Raw genomic sequence first — 12,561 nt, 5'->3', positions numbered from 1 at the left:
TGTCATCAAAAAGATGGAGTACATCTCTTTCTTTCACCTGGGCGAGACAGCAGTGGGCAGTGAGAGAAGGAAGAGCGGGCGCAGAGTCTTGACTGTCGGAAGAGGTGAAGAATTTCACTGAATCGATCACTTGTTTTTTTATAGGCTCTAACTTTGCGTCATTGGGCCACTTCTGGGATATTTTTTCTTGGCCTGGAAGTGGATACAGATTAGATGTGTTATCAGAGGTGAGAGGCTGCTGAAGACCAGCCAAGACACAGCAATTGCACACATACACACACACACACATACACACACATACACACACTCATTCGGTATGCTTCATAACAATGAGTACATATATACACTCTCTGCCCTATTGAGCACACACATACTCACATAAACACATAAGCACAAAGACACAGCACACCTTGCACAACACTCGGGGACTTGTTACCGTAACACACCTCTCTGGGGTTAGCTGTTCCAACTTCAATCCTCACGCCTTACACTGGAAATTAGCCTGTCACTACGGCCGTGGACTGCCTCATTCGGGTTATTTGTTGTTCCTTCTTTCCTCTGGCACCTGCTCTCTTCAATCTCCCTCCATCACTCTATCCATACTTCCACTCCTCCCCCTCACCTCCCTTACCAGCAAGAGATAATGTGACCTTCTGCCAAAGTGCTGGAAACCATGCCACCGTCGCAGCGGGCTCCTCTGTTGCTACTGAAATAGACTCAAACAAGTGCCGAAAGGAAGGGAGCAGGGAGGAAGGGAGCGGAGGAGTGAGGGAAGGGAAAAAAAGAGAAGCAGGACAGCTGAAGCCACGGACACGGAATGAGCCGTTGGGAGCCAGGGCTGGATGCGGATTGCCAACGCAGGTAATGGATCACCTTCCCTTTCTCATCCCCTACCACTGCCTAGCCTAGCGCTGTACCCAGACCCACCGCACTTTACTGTCTCAGACTGCCTGCTTATACCGGACAGAGAGGGGAGGTCAGCTGGATTGAAATAATTCCATATGTCAAATGTGATTGCAATGTGTTGCTGTCAATATTGTAATGTATCTCAGAATTGTGACTTGTGCTGAAAACCTGAAGTGAGGAGGCTGCTACTTTATCACAGGTGCTACATGTGTATGTTTTTGCTCTTCTAAAGTAAAGAGACTGTGTAGATAGCAGACCCATCCTCCTCCCACTCAAGTCAGATGAGATGTATTGTATGCTTGGAAGTTGGAACTAAATAAACAGTTTACTGTGAACTGTGGGGACCAGATCACAGGACCTGTGTAAGGCATCAAAGGACTCTTTACTTGGCTGTGTGACTGTGTGGCAGTATGACTGTGCCTGTGTGTCTGTGGCTGTGTTTTACCTCACAGTGTCACAGAGGATTAGGCAAAGTTGATCGATTCATCATTATAAACAGGAAAAACAAAACAGCTGAGAAGGGCTGCTGCGGTTGTACACTGCATGCTGAAACTGCTAGAGAAATTGAATTGCCACTGAGTGACTTTGGTCCTTTGGGACAGGAGAGTGAATGAGGCTTCTGTAATTATACTAGCATCCATCCCAGTGCTTTAGTTTCACGAATACAGAGCAGTCCCTTGACATTCTGTGGACACACTCTACCTGTCAATTGGCTTCTGTTTGAAATGAAGGAAGAAAGAGAGCGATAAAGAGAGAAAGAAAGAAAGAAGAATGAAAGAAAGAGCAGAGAGAGAGAGAGAGAGAGAGAGAGAGAGAGAGAGAGAGAGAGAGAGAGAGGAGAGGGAGAGAGAGAGAGAGAGAGAGAGAGAGAGAGAGAGAGAGAGAGAGAGAGAGAGAGAGAGAGAGAGAGAGAGAGAGAGAGAGAGAGAGAGAGAGAGAGAGAGAGAGAGAGAGAGAGAGAGACAGAGACAGAGACAGAGAGACAGAGACAGAGAGACAGAGAGAGAGAGAAATATTTATTAGAACGTTTATTGATGGCATAGTTTGTGAGGACAGTGGCTATCACTCAGCCCTGGCTTGAAGGGCATTTCAAAAGCGTATTCCGGTGTGGACACAGCTATCAATCCCAAATGTTATATCTCTGTTTCTCAACCTACTACACAGGACATGTTCAGTCACTTAATTTTGAGAAACATGTCAAATTGTTTACAATTTGCTTGTTAAATTGATTGTTGAAATGTGATTGTTAAACTGACCACGTTATTCAAACTACAATGACCATATCCACAACAACATTCAAGGTCAGATACCGGTGAGAGAACCCCAAGCAGGGAGAACTTGTCAACTTGGATATCCATTTACACTGTATGAACCCCTTTACTGCTTCTTGTAAGACAGTGTCACTGCTCTGAAAAAAGACAATCACCTGTTTTTTTTTTTTTTTTGGCATTTCACCTGAGTGCTTCCGAGACCATTTCCTAATACCTGTGGTATTTTTAGAAGCGCTGGAGCGTGTGTGTGCCTGGTTCTAACCAAGGTAGATTGTCCAGGTCCATGCATGGCCAAGCATTACCTGCCTAACAGGTTGGATATTTGTATGCCAATATAGTACATTGGCATTATGCATTACTGTGTCTACCTTTTCTCTGTGTGTTTCACTTGGGAAAGAAAAATGTGTGAGCAGAATGAAATAATTAATTATAAACAGCAAACAGCTTAAGTTCTATTGAAAAATGGCTGTTCATTATGTTTTTCCTTCCATATCGTGGTTTCCCTGATGAGATGTATAGTGAATAAGGGAGTGCGTGTGTGTGTGTGCGTGTGTGTGTGTGTGTGTGTGTGTGTGTGTGTGTGTGTGTGTGTGTGTGTGTGTGTGTGTGTGTGTGTGTGTGTGTGTGTGTGTGTGTGTGCGTGCGTGCGTGCGTGCGTGAGTTGGGGGGAGGGTTAACAGGTGAGACCATCCCATCGTTGGTAGCAAGGCTCTGTGTGACAGGGGAACAGATGCATTGATCCCTGGGTATGCTGGCTCCACTATTCTAGAACTCGTCCATCACACAGCATGGAATACACACACACATGCATGCGCGCACACACACACACACACACACACACACACACACACACACAAGCACTCACTCACACACACAAGCACTCACTCACACACTGATGCTAAACAACACATACACACACACATACACACTGACACACAAACTATCGCAAAAGCACACACACACACACAAGCATCCACACGCACACGTACACATACACACACACACACACATTCTGACTCACCAACGAAAAGTGGCACACACACTCATTCGATCCATCCTACCATGGGAGACCAAAATGTACAATATCTCACCTGTCTACTTTTATATAGTTTATTTGAGTTTTGAGTGCTTTTAGAAAAGAGGCTTTCAGGGTTAAAATATCCAGACATTCCCAACCTTGAGTGACACTATGGAGCAGGGCAACAGAGGGTTAAACCTTGATGGACACGGGACTGGGGGAGGGGCGTAGGTCACTAAGATAATAAATAAAATCACCAATCAAGCCAAGATTTTTTTTTACAGATGCTGGGCTTAATCCGGCCTTCCGCCACTACCATCACACACTGTCACACTCAAACACTTATACACATACAGCACTGTACACAGAAAGGGTTAGCCAATGTTACACTTAGCTTTCTCTTTAGCTGTGTAGTTTAGTCTCACAGAGCACAAACATGAGGATAATCACAGCATTCTCCACTGGGTGTTTGTCCTGCTATAATGGAGCGTGCATGTGCATATAATGTGTGTATACATGCGTGCCAAGGTGAGTCTGTGAGGAGAAAGAAAAAGATGGTTCCAGTGTAAAACAACTGTCCTCATTGGCCAGTTGAAGTTGTGAAATGTGCACTCTGTCTGGTCTGAGCCAAACTAGGAGACCAGGTCCCATTAGCTGGCTGTTTGTTCCCTCCCATCCCAGTGTGTCTCCAATGACCTCCAGAGCTCTTGTCTCAGGGTTAGCTGCTGCTTCGTCAGCTGTCCAGCCTGCCCACGGACACTCAGAGCTGATCAACTTAATGAAATGGTAAAGCTATCAGTCCTCACTCCACCCTCACCCAGTCTCCCCCTGTCCCTCCACACAGCAACACATCCCTCACCTCTGAGTGGAGAAAGGGCATGCAGAGGGGGGCTAGGAGGGAGGTGTAGACAGGGGGCTGGTAAAATGACAAGGGGCCTTTACACCCGAACAAACAAACAAGACACACATGCATAAGATGCAAATGGTCAAGCCACAGGCACCAGCCAGGCAAGCACACACTGAGCAGTAAATAATTTACTGCAGGGGGAAGGTGACTTCATACCAGAGCAATCGAGCCAACGTCGAAGTAGTAAATTCCACCCAGAACCAACGACGCTGCGTCGTCACGTAATCCTTTTCCAGTGATGTATGGCCCTCATAAATTAAAGGGGGGAATAATTGACAGGGCACCATACATGTTGAGAAACACATGACTGTAACAGTTATATGTGTTTGCTGCCTGGTGTATGCTACAGTATTCCACTGGAGCACTCTCATAGCAGGGGATAAAGGTCTCTGGTGAGATTTTAAACTCAGACAAGGAGAATTTAGAGGCTGGCTTCAGTCAGTGTCGTTCTCCTCCACAGGTTTATTGCCGCTGTGCTGCTTCACGGGCAACAGAGACTCCGGACCCCATTTGTATTCAGGGTGCAGCGCTGTGTGCACCTTATCTAACGTCCTGTCGCTGTTGAAAAGGAAAACTGACACACTGTTGCCTGGCTGGGGGAGCAGAGCGGCATCTTCTCATCCCTCTCTCTCTCTCTCTCTCTTGGACACTGACACCCACCTTAGATCGTACGCGTGTGCATCTGTGCGAATGTGAGTGTGCGTGTGTGATTTGAAATGGAAGAAAAATGTATTAGCCTAATTGCCATCTATTCACGCTTGTTTGTGTCGTACATAATATTTCACAATTACAACTACAACCTTAGAACCCATGCCTGAGAATTGATGTGCTGCTTATTGCAATTAGATATCGATGCCATGGCTGTCCACGTCAAAATATAAAGAACATCTCTAATTCCGTTTGAGCAGCTTGGAGTGGGCATGATTAATTTATATGAATCAGGTTTGAGGTTCTGTGATGCAGCCTTGGCAAAGTGGTAAAACCATAGAGTTGGAGTTTTGGGCAAAGAAAAAGTCCCTCAGGGCTCATTGAAAGAACTTAATAAGGGTACTTTCAGTTTATTGGTACCTTCAGTTTGCTTTGCACCAACACTGTCACTTCAATCAATACTTTAGCTCCACTGAAAACGTATAAAAGCCAGATGCTTTACGACTATAGATTTAATGGGTTTCTGTAGAACAGCATTTGTAACCATGCGTATGAGAGGAATCTGTTAGCTTTGACATGTATCTGGCCCAGTTTTGGCATGTTAGTGAGATGTCAGGGAGAAAGGCGGAACTTAGTGTTGTCGCTGGTCTCAGCACATTGCAACACAATGTTTATAGCAGCAAACGCTCGATGGGATGGTTACCGTATAGTATACTGTATCCCCAAGGTAGATTGAAAAAGAAAGTGGTATGTTCATATGTGGATTAGTGCTTGTGTGAGGGGTCTGTCAGGGCGGATGGGTGGGCAGCAGCCAGCAAGTCAACTGTCAGAGCAGGCTGGTGACATCTGGACCGGGGAGGGGATTCCAGGGTTTTATCCTGATCCCTGCTCCACATACCATACGGACACACATGAGGGCCACGTACAGCACGGTCAAAGGCCAGGACCACAACCCAAAGCTTACACCACCATGACCATGTCGACCAAACCCGTTTCTCGCCTGGCACTGCGATTTACAGTGCCTTCAGAAAGCATTCACACCCCTTGACTTTTTCCACATTTTGTTGTGCTACAAAGTGGGATTAAAATTGATGTAATTGTCATTTTTTGACAAAATACTCTGTAATGTCAAAGTGGAAGAACATTTAAAAGTTGTATTTATTTATTAATGGAACATAAAACACTAATATATCTTGATTAGATAAGTATTCAACCCCCTGAGTCAATACATGTTAGAATCACCTTTGGCAGCGATTACAGCTTTGGAAACCTGGATTGTACAATATTTGCCCATTATTCTTTAAGGAATTCATGCTCTGTCAAGTTGGTTGTTGATCATTGCTAGACAGCCATTTTCAGGTCTTGCCATAGATTTTCAAGTCGATTTAAGTCAAAACTGTAACTAGGCCACTCAGGAACATTCAATGCCGTCTTGGTAAGCAACTCTAGTGTATGTTTGGCCTTGTGTTTTAGGTAATTGTCCTGCTGAAAGGTGAATTTGTCTCCCAGTGTCTGTTGGAAAGCAGACTGAAACAAGTTTTCCTCTAGGATTTTTCCTGTGCTTAGCTCTATTCTGTTAATTTGTATCCTAAAAAACTCCCCAGTCCTTGCCAATGGATTTGCCCCAAACATAACGCTTCGTATTCAGGACAAAAAGTTCATTTGATTGCCCAATTTTTTGCAGTATTACTTTAGTGCCTTATTGCAAACAGAAATTGTTTTGGAATATTCTGTACAGGTTTCCTTTTTTTGTGGAGTAAATACAATGTTGTTGATCCATCCTCAGTTATCTCCTATCAAAGCCATTAAACTCTGTAACTGTTTTAAAATCACCATTGGCCTCATGGTGAAATCCCTGAGTGGTTTCCTTCCTCTCTGGCAACTGAGTTAGGAAGGATGCCTGTATCTTTGTAGTGACTGGGTGTATTGATACACCATCCAAAGTGTAATTAATAACTTCACCATGCTCAAAGGCATATTCAATGTCTGTAGATGCCCTTCTTTGCGAACCATTGGAAATCTTCCCTGGTCTTTGTGGTTGAATCTGTGCTTGAAATTCAGTGCTCGACTGAGGGACCTTACAGATAATTGTATGTATGGGGTACAGAGATAGGGTAGTCATTTAAAAATCATCTTAAACACTATTATTGCACACATAGTAAGTCCATGCAACTTATTATGTGACTTGTTAAGCACATTTCTATTCCTGAACTTATTTAGGCTTGCCAAGACATTTCAGCTTTTAATTTTTTATTAATTTGTAAACATTTCTAAAAACATAATTCCACTTTGACATTGTGGAGTTGTCATGCCCTGACTCAGGGGACTCGTATATGTTGAGTCAGGGTGTGTATATTCCTTGTTGTGCTTTTTCTATGTGTGGTATTCTAGTATGTGTATTTCTATGTTGGCCGGTGTGGTTCCCAATCAGAGGCAGCTGTCGCTCGTTGTCTCTGATTGGGGACCATACTTAGGCAGCCTTTTGGCACTGTCTAGTTGTGGGATCTTGTTCCGTGTAAGGTATGTTGTGTGGTCTACCTTGGACTTCACGTTTCGGTTGTTGTTTTGTCGTTGTGTTTATTCCGTTAATAAACATGTATGTATATCACGCTGCGCCTTGGTCTGACCGGTCATTCAACGAACGTGACAGAAGATCCCACCAAACGAGGACCAAGCAGCGTGCCCAGGAGCAGCAGACACCCTGGACACAGGTGGAGGAGCAGAGAGTATGGACTTGGCGGGAGATAAGAGAGGATCTGGCAAGGCAGATGGAGGCCCTGAAAGGGATCAGGGTGGAGAAGGAGAGACAGCCCCAAGAAAAAAAATTGGGGGGGGGGCTAAAAGGGTGGTCGGGGAGCGACAGAGAGGAGCCCCGACCACTGCACTCGTGGGGCTCAAGGAGGAGTCCTCACTGGAGGAGGACGGGGCGCGGAGTGTAAAGGACGGAGACAGTCATAGACCTCCAGCGCCGGTTCCCAGTCCGGTACGCCCCGTACCTGCTCCCCGCACCAAGCCAGTGGTGCGTGTTCCCAGTCCGGCCCGGCCTGTTCCTGCTCCTCGCACCAAGCCTGTGGTGCGTGTCGCCAGTCCGGCCCGGTCTGTTCCTGCTCCTCGCACCAAGCCAGTGATGCGTGTTCCCAGTCCGCCCGGACTGTTCCTGCTCCTCGCACCAAGCCTGTGGTGCGCGTCGCAAGTCCGGCCCGGTCTGTTCCTGCTCCTCGCACCAAGCCAGTGATGCGTGTTCCCAGTCCGCCCGGACTGTTCCTGCTCCTCGCACCAAGCCTGTGGTGCGTGTTCCCAGTCCGGCCCGGCCTGTTCCTGCTCCTCGCACCAAGCCTGTGGTGCGTGTCGCCAGTCCGGCCCGGTCTGTTCCTGCTCCTCGCACCAAGCCAGTGATGCGTGTTCCCAGTCCGCCCGGACTGTTCCTGCTCCTCGCACCAAGCCTGTGGTGCGCGTCGCAAGTCCGACCCGGTCTGTTCCTGCTCCTCGCACCAAGCCAGTGATGCGCATCGCCAGTCCGGCCTGTTCCTGCTCCTCGCACCAAGCCAGTGGTGCGCGTCGCCAGTCCGGCACGGCCCGTGCCCGTTCCACCGGTGCTTGGTTTGACACCGGTCAGCGGCTCCACTCCGGAGCCAGAGCAGTCCACTCCACCGGTGCCTGATCCGGTCAGCTGCTCCACTCCGGAGCCAGAGCAGTCCGCTTCACCGGTGTCAAGTCCAGCTCCGGTCAGCGGCTCCAGTCCAGACCTTGACGTCAGCCCCTCTCCAGGTTCGGGGTCTCCCAAACCAGGGTCCAGACGGGGCCTGGCGTATCGTGGGAGGAAGGAGCGGGGAAGCAGCGCGCCGAGGTCCAGACCAGACCAGGGGCGAAACAGGGAGGCGGAGAGTAAGAGGTCGTCACGCCCGGAGCCGGATCCGCCTCCGAGGCGGAATGCCCACCCGGCCCCTACCCTGTTATGTTTATGTTGTGCGGTCGGAGTCCGCACCTTTGGGGGGGGATACTGTCACGCCCTGACTCAGGGGACTCGTATATGTTGAGTCAGGGTGTGTATATTCTTTGTTGTGCTTTTTCTATGTGTGGTATTCTAGTATGTGTATTTCTATGTTGGCCGGTGTGGTTCCCAATCAGAGGCAGCTGTCGCTCGTTGTCTCTGATTGGGGACCATATTTAGGCAGCCTTTTGGCACTGTCTAGTTGTGGGATCTTGTTCCGTATAAGGTATGTTGTGTGTTCTACCTTGGACTCGGTTGTTGTTTTGTCGTTGTGTTTATTCCGTTAATAAACATGTACATATATCACACTGCGCCTTGGTCTGACCCGTCATTCAACGAACATGACAGGGGTACTATGTGTAGATCAGTGACACACAATTTAATCAATTTTAAATTCCGGCAGTAACACAATAAAATGTGGAAAAAGTCAAGGGGTGTGAATGCTTTCTGAAGGCACAGTACATCTGTGTTAGCATGACCAGGGTGAGAAGGATATGACTGATGAATCATGCCAGGCCAGTGCTGTGAAAGGCTCAAGTAAACACGTGTTGGGTAAAATAGACTACACCCTGGATACCATTGTAATCTGCTGCTGCCTCTCAAAGATTATTACCCTCACACACTTCCACATACAATCTGTTCAATCTCGCCACAGAGAGTGCTGACAAAGCAAATGCAGTGGATGGAGTTTGGTGCTATTAATGTGATAAGGGGGTGTGGAGATATACAGTGTATATCAACATTTGTCAAATGACAGGACAACACGTTACTGTATTCTTGGCTTTGGGAAATTAGTTGTATACCCTTGTGCCTTTGATGTATTGCCCTTAAAATAATAGATCAAACAGAAAATGTGATTAATGATCAAATGTTGGCGGATGACACAGTATATTGTCTTTCATTGGTTTTCTAAACTTCCACGTCTTCCTAATGGTTGTGGCGATGATGACAAATTGGTTCTATATGACTGTTTGTGAGGGCAAAAAAAGTGTTCTGTGCACTTTCATTATAGTATGGGACATTTCCCCCTTACTCCTCTGCTGTAGCTGCATGAAGATGACATGAAAATGTAGTAGTCCTGCATTATTACCCATCTGTTGAGTCATTAACAACCTGCCTGTCATTGCCCCACTGACACACAGAGACAGGGCACAACCTGCTGGCCTTTGCCCTACTGACAGCACAGAGACAGGACACACTGTAAACCCCCAAACTCATTCTACCTTACACACCCTCAAACCCAAAAGCATAATTTTAAAGCAGAAATCCGCAGGTGTGTTTTCACTTTGAACGAAAACAAGGGTGTTGAGCCCTGAGCCGCCTTGGGCTGGCCTTCTGGGCTAGGAGTGTCTTTGTGCTAATCCCGCCAACTCGAATGACCCTGCTGCCCCACAGCTGGAGAGGAAGTGAAAGTCACCTAACATTACAGCCGCCAGAAACAAACAGAGCAGACGAAGCCAACAAGCAATATTCTCTGTTCTTGGATCTGAATCAACTCGACCCCAAAAGAGAAAAAGAAGGCTCATGACCAATCTATGAACTGCATAAATATGTGAATACATTTTGAAAGGTGGAAGAGTGACTCCCAGATTGCCACCGTTGTCATGGACTGATAACGTTAGGAAAGTGTTGGGTTGCATGTTTAGCCTGCTAGCTACGTTAGCTGCTAACCTTAGTGTGTTCAATGTTCAAGCTAGCTAACCAGGCTACTTAGCTACAGTGAGGGAAAAAAGTATTTGATCCCCTGCTGATTTTGTACGTTTGCCCACTGACAAAGACATGATCAGTCTATAATTTTATTGGTAGGTTTATTTGAACAGTGAGAGACAGAATAACAACAAAAAAATCCAGAAAAACGCATGTCAACAATTTTATGAATTGATTTGCATTTTAATGAGGGAAATAAGTATTTGACCCCTCTGCAAAGTATGACTTAGTACTTGGTGGCAAAACCCTTGTTGGCAATCACAGAGGTCAGACGTTTCTTGTAGTTGGCCACCAGGTTTGCACACATCTCAGGAGGGATTTTGTGCCACTCCTCTTTGCAGATCTTCTCCAAGTCATTAAGGTTTCGAGGCTGACTTTTGGCAACTTGAACCTTCAGCTCCCTCCACAGATTTTCTATGGGTTTAAGGTCTGGAGACTGGCTAGGTCACTCCAGGACCTTAATGTGCTTCTTATTGAGCCACTCCTTTGTTGCCTTGGCCGTGTGTTTTGGGTCATTGTCATGCTGGAATACCCATCCACGACCCATTTTCAATGCCCTGGCTGAGGGAAGGAGGTTCTCACCCAAGATTTGACAGTACATGGCCCCGTCCATCATCCCTTTGATGCGGTGAAGTTGTCCTGTCCCCTTAGCAGAAAAACATCCCCAAAGCATAATGTTTCCACCTCCATGTTTGATGGTGGGGATGGTGTTCTTGGGGTCATAGGCAGCATTCCTCCTCCTCCAAACACGGCGAGTTGAGTTGATGCCAAAGAGCTCCATTTTGGTCTCATCTGACCACAACACTTTCACCCAGTTCTCCTCTGAATCATTCAGATGTTCATTGGCAAACTTCAGACGGCCCTGTATATGTGCTTTCTTGAGCAGGGGGACCTTGCGGGTGCTGCAGGATTTCAGAGTTTCACGGTGTAGTGTGTTACCAATTGTTTTCTTGGTGACTATGGTCCCAGCTGCCTTGAGATCATTGACAAGATCCTCCCGTGTAGTTCTGGGCTGATTCCTCACCATTCTCATGATCATTGCAACTCCACGAGGTGAGATCTTGCATGGAGCCCCAGGCCGAGGGAGATTGACAGTTTTTTTTGTGTTTCTTCCATTTGCGAATAATCGCACCAACTGTTGTCACCTTCTCACCAAGCTGCTTGGTAATGGTCTTGTAGCCCATTCCAGCCTTGTGTAGGTCTACAATCTTGTCCCTGACATCCTTGGAGAGCTCTTTGGTCTTGGCCATGGTGGAGAGTTTGGAATCTGATTGATTGATTGCTTCTGTGGACAGGTGTCTTTTATACAGGTAACAAGCTGAGATTAGGAGCACTCCCTTTAAGAGTGTGCTCCTAATCTCAGCTCGTTACCTGTATAAAAGACACCTGGGAGCCAGAAATCTTTCTGATTGAGAGGGGGTCAAATACTTATTTCCCTCATTAAAATGCAAATCAATGTATAACATTTTTGACATGCGTTTTTCTGGATTTTTTTGTTGTTATTTTGTCTCTCATTGTTCAAATAAACCTACCATTAAAATTATAGACTGATCATTTCTTTGTCAGTGGGCAAACATACAAAATCAGCAGGGGATCAAATAATTTTTTCCCTCACTGCAGCTAACTAACATCTTCTGTATTCAGACTGTTTTGTACTCAAAGGAATCTAATGATATCATCATGTAACTACACTGCATAAACCCCACACGATGCCCAATGCCTTTATGTCAAGTAGCTAACATTAGCTAGCTGAAGCTAGATACAGTGGCTTGCGAAAATATTCACCCCCCTTGGCATTTTTCCTTATTTGATGCCTTACAACCTGGAATTAAATTAGATTTTTGGGGGGTTTGTATCATTTGATTTACACAACACGCCTACCACTTTGAAGATGCAAAATATTTGAGCGTGCATAACTATTCACCCCCCCCAAAGTCAATACTTTGTAGAGCCACCTTTTTCAGCAATTACAGCTGCAAGTCTCTTGGGGTATGTCTCTCTAAGCTTGGCACATCTAGCCACTGGGATTTTTGCCCATTCTTCAAGGCAAAACTGCTTCAGCTCCTTCAAGTTGGATGGGTTCCGCTGGTGTACAGCAATCTTTAAGTCATAC

This window comes from Coregonus lavaretus (assembly GCF_964263955.1).
Source record: "Coregonus lavaretus genome assembly, chromosome: 28".
Taxonomy (NCBI): Eukaryota; Metazoa; Chordata; class Actinopteri; order Salmoniformes; family Salmonidae; genus Coregonus; species Coregonus lavaretus.
This window is presented reverse-complemented; position numbering follows the sequence as displayed.